Consider the following 6012-nt stretch of genomic DNA (forward strand, 5'->3'; position numbering starts at 1 on the left):
TAATCTCTTAGTATTTAAATCCTGCTCTAGCCTGACAATTCACCTTTCAGTATGACTTGTTGTAGTCACCCTTTTAACCAGTTCCTTATTCACCTTTCAATTCTCATCTTGATCCCCATCTTCTCCAATTTAACTAATAATTTCCCATGTGGGACTGTATCAAACACTTTACTGAAATCCAGATAGGTTAGCTCTACTGCATGTTCTTTGTCTAAAAAATTAGTTAGCTTCTCAAAGAAGGAGCTCAGGTTGGTGAGGGGTGATCTACCTTTTGTTATAACCAGGTTGTATTTCATCCCAATTACCACTGACCTCTATGTCCTTAACTACTTTCTCTTTCAGAATTTGTTTCAAGACCTTGCATGCAATTGAGGTCAAACTAACAGCCTGTAGTTTCCCAGATCACTTATTTTCCCTTTTATAAAGTAAGAACTATATTAGCAATTTTCCCATCAAATGCCCTACCAGTGGAATAAAGGTTATGAAGCATGGCACTCAATCACAAATAGTTTCAGGTCAGCTAAAATTGCATGTTTTGCTGAATAAACTATTTGCTTGAAAATTTTTCCCCAGCACTAGTTGTAATGCACCTGGGAATAGTTAAGGTTCTAACATGAACCTTATCTTTGTCATCTTGTCTCTGATTTCAGGCCGACATTTAACTTTTACCTATGAGCTACAGACTATCTAATCAAGAGAAACAGTATATAATATTAAATCCATCCACCAGTTAGAGTTTGGAGACCAGATCTTCCACTGACCCCATGACATGGGCCAGAGACCACAGCCCCTCATATGTAACATTTGACACATGGTATACTGTAACCATGATAAAACTCTAACTCTGGTCAATTCCTCACCCCAATATTGGTCAGAGACCCCATCTAGTGGCCAGAGGTCAATTTTTTCCACATCCACTTAGAACATTTCAGGTCACAAACCCCTCTCTATCATACAGGCTATCACAAGACACCTGGAGATTCCTTCTGAGTAGGGCAGAAGGGTATGTGCAGGTTATATGACAATGCAACTAAATACCCAATGTATGTAACATGAAGCACATTTACCTCAAGTGACAACTAGTGGGGTACTCCCACCAGTAAAGAGGAAGATAAGTGAAGGGAAGCAGGGAAGCATTCACTTTGGTGTTTGGACTTTTAATTGAATATTTTTAGACTTTCTGAAGTTAAGGGTTTTTGAACTATTAGGTTCCAAATACTTTCAGATACTATTTTATAAAATTTACCTCTGAATTTCCTCACTTTCAAAAATTTGAATTTTGTTAGTATATAACATTCTAATAATGTGGTTTTTTTTTTTTTTTTAAATATGTATCTTCTTGCAACCACATCTCTATCTCAGGGAAGCTTTTAGTTTTGACTCAGATGTTGGAGTACTACACCTTATCCACTAGATGTCACTCGGAACTCAGAATACTCTCAAACACTGAAATAAAACTCATGAAGGAGAAATAAGTGGTAAACAGATGATATGTTCATTAGTTTTCTCATTCATAGCTAAGGCTGTATTCTTTCCAAAATTCTGTGAGTCAGTCTTTAAAGTTAAGAACTGAAATGAGAATGTTTTTCATCAGTGCTTCAAAATGCATGACATTGAGCCTGTACATTGACCTCATTTATACATCATGGTTGCCAACTGGAAATAACATTAGTCCCTTTAAGAAATCTGGGCCTTAGAAAACAAATACTGAGGGGTTTAGGAAGTAACATGTGAGGTCCCTTTAGACTATGAACATGCTGTTCAGCATTAGGTCAGTATGAAACTTGGTGGCTTCAGTTACAGGAGGGTGAGCAGAGAGCCAACACACTTCAGATGTTTTGATCAGTGGTGGCATGAGGCCCAATAGCTGAGAGCCCTGAGCAGTTTAGGAGGACCCCAACCTAGCATTTCTCCCTAAATACTAGTCATTTTATTTAACATGGACTTTTAAACAAGTATATTGGTGTGTGTGTGTGTTGAGATATATTATTTTCTAGAAATAATGCAATTAGTATTTTTAGGGTGTGAGTGAAGGGTACGGGATTGGCCACAAAATATTCCTCTTTAGAGCACCCAATGGGCTAGCACTGCCTCTGATTTTGAGAGCTAACTAACAAAAAATGACTTCCTATCCCAAAGTCCTTCATTTTATTAAGTTCCCACTATGATATATCCTGGTCTACTCTGGTAACTGGAGGACCCCAGACTCAATTAATTCAGCTCCACTCCAGCATGGAGGCAAAACCCACCTAACGTAATGCTGGTGCAGTTAGGATTAATGTAGATGAGAAAGCCCTAGCAGGAAAGATGACTCACAAAGAGGGGGTTCTGCCTTTCTTTCTTGCTCCCTCTCTACTCACAAATCCCCAGCTCCATGTGTGGAAGGTTTACCAAGGGGTTGGGAATAAAGCCATGGAGGCAGAAATCTTCACACCCATGCAGAATGCCTGGATCATTGGGGAGAGGGCACGATTTGCACTATAGCTCCATGCAATATGCTACTGTGGTATTTCTGAAAAAGGCTTCCATTGGGAATTCTTTGTGGTGTTCTCCATTTTGGTCATGCCAGTTAACAATTTTTTCCATGAAAGCATTAGGGTTCCTGGAAGTTTATGGGCCAAGCTAGGTTTAGTCTTCAGGCAATATAGCGCAACCAAGGCAGGAAAAGGGGTTTTGATAGATTGTAAACTTGAGTCTAAGCTAAGGTTGAGGTGAATTTTTGAACCCAAATTAGGGTTATATTAATTAATGATTTATTAGTAGTATAGATTTATCATTAGCTTTTCTCTGGCACAAAAGGCTCTGTGTAAGCTTGGAGGCTTGTCTCTCTCACCAACAGAAGTTGGTCTACCTTGTCTACCTCAAAAACATTAATTTATCTTAACAATCTTTTGAGTCAGAGATGCAATATTATCTCAGTTTTACTGGTTTGTGACCAGACTAAGATTGGGATTGGAGGCCACCTCATTCACTCAGGTTATAATAATCATAGAAGCATAGTATCAGAGGGGTAGCCGTGTTAGTCTGGATCTGTAAAAGCAGCAAAGAGTCCTGTGGCACCTTGTAGACTAACAGATGTATTGGAGCATGAGCTTTTGTGGGTGAATACCCACTTCATCGGCTGCATAGAAGCATAGAAATTCAGGACTGGAAGGGACCTCGAGAAGTCATCAAGTCCTGACCCCTGTGCTGAGGCAGGACCAAGTAAACCTAGATCATCATTCACAGGGGTTTGTCCAGCCTGTTCTTAAAAAATTCCAGGGATGGGGATTCCACAACATCCCTTGGAAGCCTATTTCAGAATTTAACTTCCCTTACTGTTGGAAAGTTTTTCCCAATATCGCACCTAAATCTTCCTTACTGCAGATCAAGCCCATTCCTTCTTGTTTGACCTTCAGTGACATGGAGAACAATTGATCACCATCCTATTTATAACAGCCCTTAACATATCTGAAGACTGTTAGGTCCCCCTTGAATACATCTAACTTATCTAAATATGCTTTAACCTGTATTTTCCCTATTTTTGCCTTGCATTCCTTCAGCCTGGTTGTTAAAAATAGTTATGTTGAGTATCTGGTCACCATTATGCTTTTTAGTGAAGTCTGAAGCAAAATAGGCATTAAACACCTCAGCTTTCTTGATGTCGTCAGTTATTAGCTTTTTTTTCCTGCTAAATAGAGGAGGACCTACAATTTCCTTCATCTTCCTCTTGCTCCTAATATATTTAAAGAAGCTCTGCTTATTGCCTTTTATGTCCCTTGCTACGTGTAACTCATTTTGTGCCTTAGCCTTTCTGATTTTGTCCCTGTGTGTTTGTGCTATTCTGGTCCAGAGATTTATTCAACCAAGTCTCTGTGATACCAGTTTTAAGTTAGAATTTAGCTTAAGTACTAATAGTTCCAGTTCTTCCTTTTTATTCCCCATACTCCTTGCATTTCTGTATAGACATCGAAGATGTTGAGCAGATGCTCCCACTGATTTCACTATTCTTGTTCCTATGACCCGATTGTAATTTCCATATCCCCTCCAACATCTAGCTTTGTATTAGTCACCTCTTTTATGCTTACCTGTGTGCTTTTTTCACCTGCTCCATTTAAAGCCCTTACTTGGTAGCCTGGTGAGTCAGTGATCAAAGCTAGTTCAAAGCTCTAAGGGGTAAGGTTTTGGCCAGACTGTTTCTAGGCTGTAGTAAAAGTTGGCTCCTGTTTGGGTTCCTGAGCTAGTGCTGATGCTGGGACTAGTGTAAAGACCCAAGCTAGAATTACATTTACACTGATTTCAATGGAACTTAAAGTCAAGCCGGTGCTTATATACTTCACTGAAACAGGGCCAAAAAGCCTTAAAGGCATCCTGCATTCTAGTTTTAGGGATTGCTGAAACACAGAAGCCTTACACAATTGCTGTTATTAATTCTACCATCCTTTATGGATGTTGTATCATATGTGAAAAAGAAACAGCAGATGCAGGTAAAATGCTTCCAATCTCCAAATTGTTCAGGCATCATTTTAATAAGACATTTGCACAAACACTTGTTGAGTCTTCTGATGTTGCTAGACTGTCAAATATTATCGTTACTTTTTCTTTAGATTGTACTGATTTTCTGAGAGTGTGTATTTGTGCAGACAAATCCATACTAGCACTGGCCAAGCTATAATGGTCAAAGAAGTGACCTCTGAAGTCAAAGTTGTCCAGCTACTCACAAAGTGGACCCACAGCATTATACCCATAGATGCACCTGAAATTGTCTTCAGAACTTAACCCAACTTTAATAGATGCTGCAAAACTGGTACATTTTATCAGGACAAAGGCACTCGATTCCAAATTTTTCTCTGTACCTAGAGAGGAAATGAAGTACCAATGCCCACCCCCTTTTTTTCCCCTATCTTTAAGATTATGGTCCACATTCACAAAAGTTGAAATCAGTGGGAAGTATGTACCTAAATACCTTTGTGAATCTAGGCCTGTTTGTATTGTGATAGCGCCACCGTAGGCACTGTATAAATCTCTCTAATGAGAGGCAAAACAAAGGCGAAATGTCTTGCCCGAAGTCATGCAGCAGGTTGATGGTAGAGGTGAGAGTTGAACCCAAGTTTTCTTATTCCCAGTTTAACGTCTGTCCATTCTATCCTGATGTGAAGCGGTGATCCAGGGAAATCTTCTGCCAGCTCTTTGAAAGAGGAAATGAAGTCTTTGTTTTTCTAGTAGGTAACTCTGTGAGAAATTGTTTTCTGACCAGCAGTGGCTGTGTAGTCTGGCATTCTTGGCTGATGTATTTGATCAGTTAAATATATTACTGAATTTGTCCCCATAGAGAGATGAGGCAAACATTCTGAAAATGACAGAGTAAGTTGCTGGCACTGTAAGAAAACAGATTGCGGAAAGCAAAGAGTAGAAAACAATGACATAACTTTATTTGAACTTCTTAGTGATTTCCGTGAAAAGGTGGGAAAGGCTGTGGGCACTGTGAAAGTCAGTCTATAAAAATAATTATAGAATGAGTCCATGTCTGAGATTAAGGAAATGACCAAGTGAGAATTCTTTTCAATGAAGCAGCTGCTAATTCTGCTCCTTGGCCCAGTGAATATACGGAGATACTGCATGAACTTTTGACTGCTCATTGCAGTCACTGTGCTAGTTTTAGCTGTTTGCATGAAATGGCTGGCTGGATGTAGGCTCTGAGGCACTGAAACTGTTGCTATCTTTTAGATCTACATAATGTTGAGGATTTATCTTCTCTGCAATGGTTGTGGTAAAAAGAACACTCCTACTCCCCGAAAAGATGACTCTGAGGCAGGGCCGTTCTTACCCAAACGCAAAGTACGCAACTGTATAGGGCAGCAAGAAAGTTGGAGCACCAAATTGCCCCAAATTTCCTGGTGCCCTACTCAGCTGAATGTTGCTCCGGTGGCCAGCCCGATCCCCTGGCTGGCTGAGCCGCCCAGGAAAGCTGCCCCCGCCCCGCCTCTTCCTGCCCCTTCTCCTGAGCAATGTTCCCGGGGGACTGCAGCTGGG

Source organism: Mauremys reevesii, linkage group 1 (assembly GCF_016161935.1).
Source record: "Mauremys reevesii isolate NIE-2019 linkage group 1, ASM1616193v1, whole genome shotgun sequence".
NCBI classification, from domain to species: domain Eukaryota; kingdom Metazoa; phylum Chordata; order Testudines; family Geoemydidae; genus Mauremys; species Mauremys reevesii.